The following is a 12,091-nucleotide window of genomic DNA, read 5'->3' on the forward strand; positions in this document are numbered from 1 at the left end:
CAGATAAACATGCACAAGAGTTTTATTGTCTCATAGTTGATGTGAAAGGGGTATTCCAGGATTTTGGTTCTTGTTAGACAGGGGGCAGCAAAGTTGGTCTACTTACTAATATGTAGATGTGTAGAAAGAATGGACGGATCACTCACCGCTAGGCCAGTATAAAATAATTCTTTATTCTTCAAACTTTGAAATCATCTCTTCACGAGGTTTCCGGGGCAGACGGGTGGGGGGTTGTGCAGGGACACGAGAGGACAGAGACGACGGCTCCGTTTCGTTCCCAGGGGAACGTCTTCCGGTCTCCTCTGTTTCCTCTGCATCGCAGGTGAACTAAATACAGGTGAGTGCAGGGAGGGGAGGGGCTGCCACCTTGGACTTTTGATCACCCTTTGTGCTTACAAATAAAGTTTTTACATATTAAAAACAAATTCTTATAAGATCTACAAAAAAGGACCGAATTCGGCCCTGTCATTTAGACCCGCCGGGCCCATGGCCCCTGGACGTAAGATCCATCTTGTTTCATATTTGATCAGTTCATTATCTCTTTCCCTGCCGTCTTTCTGGATAGGTATATGCTGGAGACCTGCGAACTTCAAAATTTTCGCATTGCCTCCATGGAACACTGCAACATATTTAAAGGGGTACTCCGGTGAAAACCTTTTTTCTTTTAAATCAACTGGTGGCAGAAAGTTAAACATATTTGTAAATTACTTCTATTAAAAAATCTTAATCCTTCCAGTACTTATTAGCTGCTGAATGCTACAGAGGAAATTCATTTCTTTTTGGAACACTGATGACATCACGAGCACAGTGCTCTCTGCTGACATCTCTGTCCATTTTAGCAACCATGCATAGCAGATGTAAGCTAAGGGCAGCATGGTGGCTCAGTGGTTAGCACTGCTGCCTTGCAGTGCTGGGGACTTGGGTTCAAATCCCACTAAGGACAACAATAAATAAAGCATTATTATTATTATAATAACATCAGTAGAGAGAACTGTGCTCGTGATGTCATCAGTGTTCCAAAAAGAAAAGAATTTCCTCTGTAGTATTCAGCAGCTAATAAGTACAGGAAGGATTAAGATTTTTTAATAGAAGTCATTTACAAATATGTTTTAACTTTCTGCCACCAGTTGATTTAAAAGAAAGAAGGTTTTCACCGGAGTACCCCTTTAATACGTTTCGGGACACCTTTCTCTGTTTTCAGAGAATACAGATGTTCCCGAAATCGGGTGAACAATTGCCGTTTAGTCTTTCCTATATAAAACATGCCACAGGGACAACATATGCAATAAACCACATAACAGGTTTTACATGTAATAAACTGGTTTATGCGACTTTCAGTCCCTCCTAGTCTAATAAAACTTGAATTCATATTCTGAGGGCAATAGGCGCATTGGCCACATGCATGGTTCCCTGTTATCTTGGATTTTGTTAACCAGTTGGAGCGGGTTGACTGTGTTTTTTGTTTGAATTTTTTTAAACAAATCGCCTACTGTGTGGTTGCGCCTAAACGTTATTATAGGTTTATTCCTAGCTCTGATGTTCAAATCACTATCTTGCTCAATTATATTCCAGTTTCTATATATAGCTTGTTTGATAGTGTTGTTGAGTGGAGTATTCGAAAATGAAAATACGAATCTTTGTGTTTCTTTCTCCGTGCAATTGTTTTAATTATGTTTTTTTCCCTTTAATAACTCATCTCTGTTAAATTTTTGTGCTTTATTGTATGCTTGTTGTATAATGAATTCGGGGTATTTTCTAGCTCTCAGACGATTTTTCAACTCCTCTGCTTGTTTTTGATAATCACTCTCCAGTGTATTAATTCGTCTGAGTCTAATGAATTGGCTAAATGGTAACCCTTTTTTTTTTTGTTTGAATTAAATGTGAATTACATTAGCTTTGTTTAAATAATCTACGAACTGATTAAATTGTAATTCATCACCGCGCCAAATAACTATAACGTCATCCACGTAACGCACTATATACCTGATATGTGGCAAAAAAAATTATTTTAGGAAAAAATATAAATCTCCTCAAAAATTGTCAAACAAAAATTGGCAAGCGTGCATGACACTGGTGTACCCATCGCGGTACCGGTAATTTACCGGTATGGGTCCCATATATGAAGGTATTGTTAGCTAAAACAAAATGAAGAGCCTCACGTATAAAGTTGGTGAATTGCTGCGATTTACCTGCCCTGATGAGGAACTGACGTATAGCCTGCACACCCGCATCCAATGGGATGCGGGTGTACAGGCTCTCAATGTCAATCAAAGCCAATCTGCACGTAGAATCAAGAGGAAAGTGCTGTATAGATTTTATTAGGTCAGTCGTGTCTTTCAAATATGTCCTAGTATTTTTCAAAAGGGGTCTTAACACCCAATCTAAATATTGGGAGAGGTATTCTGTTACTGACCCTATCCCCGCGACGATAGGCCTGCCGGGGGGATGGGTCAGTGTTTTGTGAATCTTGGGGATAGTGTACCATTTTGCTGGTTTTGGGTGGGATGGTAATAATTTCTCCGCTAGTTTGGTAGGGATGATGTGACTCTCTACTTGTTTTCTTAGTAAAGTTCTTAAAGCATTAAGAAAAAAAAAAAATTCTTAATGCTTTAAGAACTTTACTAAGAAAACAAGTAGAGAGTCACAGTAGGCGATTTGTTTAAAAAAATTCAAACAAAAAACACAGTCAACCCGCTCCAACTGCATATGTTGTCCCTGTGGCATGTTTTATATAGGAAAGACTAAACGGCAATTGTTCACCCGATTTCGGGAACATCTGTATTCTCTGAAACAGAGAAAGGTGTCCCGAAACTTATTAAACATGTCGCAGAGGTCCATGGAGGCAATGCGAAAATTTTGAAGTTCGCAGGTCTCCAGCATATACCTACCAGAAAGACGGCAGGGAAAGAGATAATGAACTGATCAAAGATGGATCTTACGTACAGGGGCCCTGGGCCCGGCGGGTCTAAATCTAGATCTTATAAGAATTTGTTTTTAATTTGTAAAAACTTTATTTGTAAGCACAAAGGGTGATCAAAAGTCCAAGGTGGCAGCCCCTCCCCTCCCTGCACTCACCTGTATTTAGTTCACCTGCGATGCAGAGGAAACAGAGGAGACCGGAAGAAGTTCCCCTGGGAACGAAACGGAGCCGTCGTCTCTGTCCTCTCCAGTCCCTGCACAACCCCCCACCCGTCTGCCCCAGAAACCTCGTGAAGAGATGATTTCAAAGTTTGAAGAATAAAGAATTATTTTATACTGGCCTAGCGGTGAGTGATCCGTCCATTCTTTCTACACATCGACATGTGAATTGCTATTGCCTCTCAGGATGTAGAGAACCACCCAGCCACTATCAGCAGACATACACCTGTTCTTAGCAGAAAATCACCAGACAGCTTACCAGCTAAATGACAGTCTAGTTGTGCCTGACATCCGTCTCCTTTTATATGCTACTTACTAATATACTTCACTTACCTGTGTTTGGTGGTTGGTATCGAATTTCTTTTTCTTTTCCCCGGAAGTTCATTTTTGCAGCCTACAAGATGAATGTTGTCTCAGACCTTTCCCAACTTGCTCTGCAGCCCGAGACATTACATCACAAGTCAGGTGCTGAAGGGGGGGGGGGGGCTTGGCTGCTTCGTATTTTGTTTGTGAAGCCGGCCCCCTGATGACGTTAGCGATGCTTGTGTGTCGGGGGATGTTGGGCGAGTCATGTGATGAAAGGGAGGGCGGCTTTGCTGCAATGGGTGGGGCGACTGATGTGTGGGAGGGAAATAAGTCACTTCCCATCTTGAAACAGAGGCTCCTGGGGATTGTAGTCTGAAGGAGGCCACATAAACAGGGAGTACTTATTTCCCAAAAACAAGCCAGCAGCGTGATGGGAGGACACAGGACACGGCCATTTACTACAAACACAAGCACAGATCCTTGGTAATTATGTCCATTACTGTATGACACTTAATTACTAAAGTCACCTTATGTTGGATAACTCTGTAAATCCCAGAGACTTTCTGCCCCCTTATCTTTGCATCAGATTACTAAGATATTATAGTGCCCATAAAACCTTGGGAGGAATTCAGTCCTGTTTTTAATGTCATTGAACAACAAACCCCAGGAGGTTACAGGGTAACTAACAATGAACAACAACTTTAGGGGAAACATCCAAAGAGGTACCCTAAACTAGAGTGAACAAAGAAGAAAGGTGATCCGGCTCCAAGTCAATTAAAAAGGTGAAACTTTATTCAAGCATGTTAAAATCCAAGTAGTCCAAAAATGAAAAAAGGGGGTAAAACACAAAGGAAGAACGCACCAACGCGTTTCGACCTGCTAGCAAGTCTTAATCATGGTAGCTACTAATATTTTATGGCAGTCTTTTATACCTGCACATATCCGGAACAGATCACATGATTTTGGAGGAGGAGACCGGGGATGACATATTCATTGGCCAGGTGAATAGAACGCTTATAATAGAGCCCAACCTGCCATAAATCTGTATAGACTATAAATTAGAGCTGGGCGGTATGACCAAATATGTGTATCACGGTATTTTTGTAACTTATGGCGGTTCCACGATATATAAAGGTATTTATTTCACCCCCCCCCCAAATCATGTGACCCGCAAGCGCTGTTCTGCTCCCCCCCAAATCATGTGACCTGCCAGCGCTGTTCTACTCCCCCCCCCCCCCACCAAATCATGTGACGCACCAGTGCTGTTCTACTCCCCCCCAATTAATGATCAGCCCAGTGGGGCACTACTCACATATGTCCCCCGCAAGCACTGCCCTCCGGGGGCCACCAGCGATGGAACTCACTGTACGCCAGTGGTCTCCAACCTGCGGACCTCCAACTGTTGCAAAACTACAACTCCCAGCATGCTGGGAGTTGTAGTTTTGCAACAGCTGGAGGTCCGCAGGTTGGAGACCACTGCTGTATGCTGTATCCCTATGCCCGGGCTGCAAAAGATAAAGAAAACAAACTTTAACTTACCTACGTCGGCCTTACACTGGGGATGGGAACGTTGGACAGCTGTCAGCCTATAACCGGCGGCAGTGATGTCCTGCCCCGGCCAGTGATAGGCTGAGCCCACTGTTATGTAAGAAGCCGGCTTCCTACATGACAGTGGGCTCAGCCTATCACTGGCCGGGGCGGGACATCACTGCGGCCGGTGATAGGCTGACGGCTGTCCAACGTTCCCATCCCCAGTGTAAGGCCGACGTAGGTAAGTTAAAGTTTGTTTTCTTTATCTTTTGCAGCCCGGGCATAGGGATACAGCATACAGCAGTGGTCTCATACCTGCAGACCTCCAGCTGTTGCAAAACTACAACTCCCAGCATGCCCGGACAGCCGTTGGCTGTCCGGGCATGCTGGAAGTTGTAGTTTTGCAACATCTGGGGGTCCGCAGGTTGGAGACCACTGGCGTACAGTACAGTGGTCCCTCAACATACGATGGTAATTCGTTCCAAACGAGCCATCGTTTGTCGAATCCATCGTATGTTGAGGGATTCGTGCAATGTAAAGTATAGGAAGCTGTACTCACCTGTCCCCGCCGCTCGAGATGGTGTCCCCGCCGCTCCCGATGGGCTCTCCTAGTCTTCTCCGTTCCTCCGCTGTCTTCTCCGGTCCTCCGCTGTCTTCTCCGGTCCTCTGCTGTCTTCTCCGGTCCTCTTCTGTCTTCTCCGGTCCTCCGCTGTCTTCTCCGGTCCTCTGCTGTCTTCTCCGGTCCTCTGCTGTCTTCTCCGGTCCTTCGCTGTCTTCTCCGGTCCTCCGCTGTCTTCTCCGGTCCTCCGCTGTCTTCTCCGGTCCTCCGCTGTCTTCTCCGGTCCTCCGCTGTCTTCTCCGGTCCTCTGCTGTCTTCGCCGGTCCTCTGCTTTCTTCTCCGGTCCTCCGCTGTCTTCTCCGGTCCTCCGCTGTCTTCTCCGGTCCTCCGCTGTCTTCTCCGGTCCTCCGCTGTCTTCTCCGGTCCTCTTCTGTTTTCTCCGGTCCTCTTCTGTCTTCTCCGGTCCTCCGCTGTCTTCTCCGGTCCTCCGCTGTCTTCTCCGGTCCTCTTCTGTCTTCTCCGGTCCTCCGCTGTCTTCTCTGGTCCTCCGCTGTCTTCTCCGGTCCTCTTCTGTCTTCTCCGGTCCTCCTCTGTCTTCTCCGGTCCTCCGCTGTCTTCTCCGGTCCTCTGCTGTCTTCTCCGGTCCTCTGCTGTCTTCTCCGGTCCTCTGCTTTCTTCCGCAAGGCCTTACTGGGCCTGCGTAGCGACGTCATTACGCCGCTGCTTACGCCATTCCTATTGGATGACGTGCGCAGCAGCGTATTGACGTCACTGGAGAGGGCCGAGAAGACACCGGAAGACCAGCGCTGGACCCGGAGGGCACCCCGGAGCATCATGGAGGGGTAAGTAATACTTACCGCACCACACGGGGAACATTAAGCTGCTATCCGGCAGCAGCTTCAGCATTTGGCGCTGCCGGATAGCACTTAATGCGATGGCCCCGACATAAAAAAGCATCGTATGTCGATTTGATCATATGTCGGGGCCATCAAAGGTCGGGGGGTCACTGTATAGAGTTCCAGCATGTATCCAGGGACAAAATCCAAAATGCCTTCCGTCTCAATACAATTTTACTCCAGTCTCCTCCTCTCTTGGGGGGGACGAACTCTTTCTATACCACTTATTTTGATATTTGGAATTATCCCTGAGTGTTTCTCCACTATGTGTTTCGTAATACCAGACATATTTTTGGAAGTGTTGATATTCTCATTAAAGGGGTACTCCGCCCCTGGCATCTTATCCCCTATCCAAAGGATAGGGGACAAGATGTCAGATCACCGGGGTCCCGCTGCTGGGGACCCCGGGGATCGCTGCTGCAGCACCCCGCTATCATTACTGCGCAGAGCGAGATCGCTCTGCGCGTAATGACGGGCAATACAGGGGCCGGAGCATCGTTACGTCACGGCTCCGCCCCTCGTGACTTCACGGCCCGCCCCCGTCAATACAAGTCTATGGGAGGGGGGGTGGCGGTCATCACGCCCCCTGCCATAGACTTGCATTAAGGGGTCGGGCCGTGATGTCATTAGAGGCGGAGCCATGACCTCACGCTGCTCCGGCCCCTGTATCGCCCGTCATTACGCACAGAGCGAACTCGCTCTGCGCAGTAATGATGGCGGGGTGCCGCAGCGGCGATCCCGGGCCTCCCCAGCAGCGGCACCGCGGCGATCTTATCCCCTATCCTTTGGATAGGGGATAAGATGTCTAGGGGCGGAGTACCCCTTTAACAGTTGGAATATGTAAGTGTTTTTGAATCCTATTTTTCAATTTTCTACTAGTACATCCAATGTACTGTATTCTGCACTCTTCACATTTAATACAATAAACCACATGATGTGTCCGGCAGTTGATGTAGCTTTATGTATTATATTGCTGACCTGTACTACAGGATGTAAAAAATTACTGTTGTATATAGATAAGTGTATATAGGATAACATATGTTGTGTAGTCTGTTGTATATAGATAAGTGTATATAGGATAACATATGTTGTGTAGTCTTGTATATAGATAAGTGTATATAGGATAACACATGTTGTGTAGTCTTGTATATAGATAAGTGTATATAGGATAACATATGTTGTGTAGTCTGTTGTATATAGATAAGTGTATATAGGATAACATATGTTGTGTAGTCTGTTGTATATAGATAAGTGTATATAGGATAACATATGTTGTGTAGTCTGTTGTATATAGATAAGTGTATATAGGATAACACATGTTGTGTAGTCTGTTGTATATAGATAAGTGTATATAGGATAACATATGTTGTGTAGTCTGTTGTATATAGATAAGTGTATATAGGATAACATATGTTGTGTAGTCTGTTTTATATAGATAAGTGTATATAGGATAATATATGTTGTGTAGTCTGTTGTATATAGATAAGTGTATATAGGATAACATATGTTGTGTAGTCTGTTGTATATAGATAAGTGTATATAGGATAACATATGTTGTGTAGTCTGTTGTATATAGATAAGTGTATATAGGATAACATATGTTGTGTAGTCTGTTGTATATAGATAAGTGTATATAGGATAACATATGTTGTGTAGTCTGTTGTATATAGATAAGTGTATATAGGATAACATATGTTGTGTAGTCTGTTGTATATAGATAAGTGTATATAGGATAACATATGTTGTGTAGTCTGTTGTATATAGATAAGTGTATATAGGATAACATATGTTGTGTAGTCTTGTATATAGATAAGTGTATATAGGATAACATATGTTGTGTAGTCTGTTGTATATAGATAAGTGTATATAGGATAACATATGTTGTGTAGTCTGTTGTATATAGATAAGTGTATATAGGATAACATATGTTGTGTAGTCTTGTATATAGATAAGTGTATATAGGATAACATATGTTGTGTAGTCTGTTGTATATAGATAAGTGTATATAGGATAACATATGTTGTGTAGTCTGTTGTATATAGATAAGTGTATATAGGATAACATATGTTGTGTAGTCTGTTGTATATAGATAAGTGTATATAGGATAACATATGTTGTGTAGTCTGTTGTATATAGATAAGTGTATATAGGATAACATATGTTGTGTAGTCTGTTGTATATAGATAAGTGTATATAGGATAACATATGTTGTGTAGTCTTGTATATAGATAAGTGTATATAGGATAACATATGTTGTGTAGTCTGTTGTATATAGATAAGTGTATATAGGATAACATATGTTGTGTAGTCTGTTGTATATAGATAAGTGTATATAGGATAACATATGTTGTGTAGTCTGTTGTATATAGATAAGTGTAGATAGGATAACACATGTTGTGTAGTCTGTTGTATATAGATAAGTGTATATAGGATAACATATGTTATGTGGTCTGTTGTATATAGATAAGTGAATATAGGATAACATATGTTGTGTAGTCTTGTATATAGATAAGTGTATATAGGATAACATATGTTGTGTAGTCTGTTGTATATAGATAAGTGTATATAGGATAACACATGTTGTGTAGTCTGTTGTATATAGATAAGTGTATATAGGATAACATATGTTGTGTAGTCTGTTGTATATAGATAAGTGTATATAGGATAACATATGTTGTGTAGTCTGTTTTATATAGATAAGTGTATATAGGATAATATATGTTGTGTAGTCTGTTGTATATAGATAAGTGTATATAGGATAACATATGTTGTGTAGTCTGTTGTATATAGATAAGTGTATATAGGATAACATATGTTGTGTAGTCTGTTGTATATAGATAAGTGTATATAGGATAACATATGTTGTGTAGTCTGTTGTATATAGATAAGTGTATATAGGATAACACATGTTGTGTAGTCTGTTGTATATAGATAAGTGTATATAGGATAACATATGTTGTGTAGTCTGTTGTATATATATAAGTGTATATAGGATAACATATGTTGTGTAGTCTGTTGTATATAGATAAGTGTAGATAGGATAACACATGTTGTGTAGTCTGTTGTATATAGATAAGTGTATATAGGATAACATATGTTGTGTAGTCTGTTGTATATAGATAAGTGTATATAGGATAACATATGTTGTGTAGTCTGTTGTATATAGATAAGTGTATATAGGATAACATATGTTGTGTAGTCTTGTATATAGATAAGTGTATATAGGATAACATATGTTGTGTAGTCTGTTGTATATAGATAAGTGTATATAGGATAACATATGTTGTGTAGTCTGTTGTATATAGATAAGTGTATATAGGATAACATATGTTGTGTAGTCTGTTGTATATAGATAAGTGTAGATAGGATAACACATGTTGTGTAGTCTGTTGTATATAGATAAGTGTATATAGGATAACATATGTTGTGTAGTCTGTTGTATATAGATAAGTGTATATAGGATAACACATGTTGTGTAGTCTGTTGTATATAGATAAGTGTATATAGGATAACATATGTTGTGTAGTCTGTTGTATATAGATAAGTGTATATAGGATAACATATGTTGTGTAGTCTGTTTTATATAGATAAGTGTATATAGGATAATATATGTTGTGTAGTCTGTTGTATATAGATAAGTGTATATAGGATAACATATGTTGTGTAGTCTGTTGTATATAGATAAGTGTATATAGGATAACATATGTTGTGTAGTCTGTTGTATATAGATAAGTGTATATAGGATAACATATGTTGTGTAGTCTGTTGTATATAGATAAGTGTATATAGGATAACATATGTTGTGTAGTCTGTTGTATATAGATAAGTGTATATAGGATAACATATGTTGTGTAGTCTGTTGTATATAGATAAGTGTATATAGGATAACATATGTTGTGTAGTCTGTTGTATATATATAAGTGTATATAGGATAACATATGTTGTGTAGTCTGTTGTATATAGATAAGTGTATATAGGATAACACATGTTGTGTAGTCTGTTGTATATAGATAAGTGTATATAGGATAACATATGTTGTGTAGTCTGTTGTATATAGATAAGTGTATATAGGATAACATATGTTGTGTAGTCTGTTGTATATAGATAAGTGTATATAGGATAACATATGTTGTGTAGTCTGTTGTATATAGATAAGTGTATATAGGATAACATATGTTGTGTAGTCTGTTGTATATAGATAAGTGTATATAGGATAACATATGTTGTGTAGTCTGTTGTATATAGATAAGTGTATATAGGATAACATATGTTGTGTAGTCTGTTGTATATAGATAAGTGTAGATAGGATAACACATGTTGTGTAGTCTGTTGTATATAGATAAGTGTATATAGGATAACATATGTTGTGTAGTCTGTTGTATATAGATAAGTGTATATAGGATAACACATGTTGTGTAGTCTGTTGTATATAGATAAGTGTATATAGGATAACATATGTTGTGTAGTCTGTTGTATATAGATAAGTGTATATAGGATAACATATGTTGTGTAGTCTGTTTTATATAGATAAGTGTATATAGGATAATATATGTTGTGTAGTCTGTTGTATATAGATAAGTGTATATAGGATAACATATGTTGTGTAGTCTGTTGTATATAGATAAGTGTATATAGGATAACATATGTTGTGTAGTCTGTTGTATATAGATAAGTGTATATAGGATAACATATGTTGTGTAGTCTGTTGTATATAGATAAGTGTATATAGGATAACACATGTTGTGTAGTCTGTTGTATATAGATAAGTGTATATAGGATAACATATGTTGTGTAGTCTGTTGTATATAGATAAGTGTATATAGGATAACACATGTTGTGTAGTCTGTTGTATATAGATAAGTGTATATAGGATAACATATGTTGTGTAGTCTGTTTGTATATAGATAAGTGTATATAGGATAACATATGTTGTGTAGTCTGTTGTATATAGATAAGTGTATATAGGATAACATATGTTGTGTAGTCTGTTGTATATAGATAAGTGTATATAGGATAACATATGTTATGTAGTCTGTTGTATATAGATAAGTGTATATAGGATAACATATGTTGTGTAGTCTGTTGTATATAGATAAGTGTATATAGGATAACATATGTTGTGTAGTCTGTTGTATATAGATAAGTGTATATAGGATAACACATGTTGTGTAGTCTGTTGTATATAGATAAGTGTATATAGGATAACATATGTTGTGTAGTCTGTTGTATATAGATAAGTGTATATAGGATAACATATGTTGTGTAGTCTGTTGTATATATATAAGTGTATATAGGATAACATATGTTGTGTAGTCTGTTGTATATAGATAAGTGTAGATAGGATAACATATGTTGTGTAGTCTGTTGTATATAGATAAGTGTATATAGGATAACATATGTTGTGTAGTCTGTTGTATATAGATACGTGTATATAGGATAACATATGTTGTGATGTCTGTTGTATATAGATACGTGTATATAGGATAACATATGTTGTGTAGTCTGTTGTATATAGATAAGTGTATATAGGATAACATATGTTGTGTAGTCTGTTGTATATAGATAAGTGTATATAGGATAACATATGTTGTGTAGTCTTGTATATAGATAAGTGTATATAGGATAACATATGTTGTGTAGTCTGTTGTATATAGATAAGTGT

The sequence above is a fragment of the Hyla sarda genome, chromosome 1, assembly GCF_029499605.1.
Source record: "Hyla sarda isolate aHylSar1 chromosome 1, aHylSar1.hap1, whole genome shotgun sequence".
Classification (NCBI taxonomy): Eukaryota; Metazoa; Chordata; class Amphibia; order Anura; family Hylidae; genus Hyla; species Hyla sarda.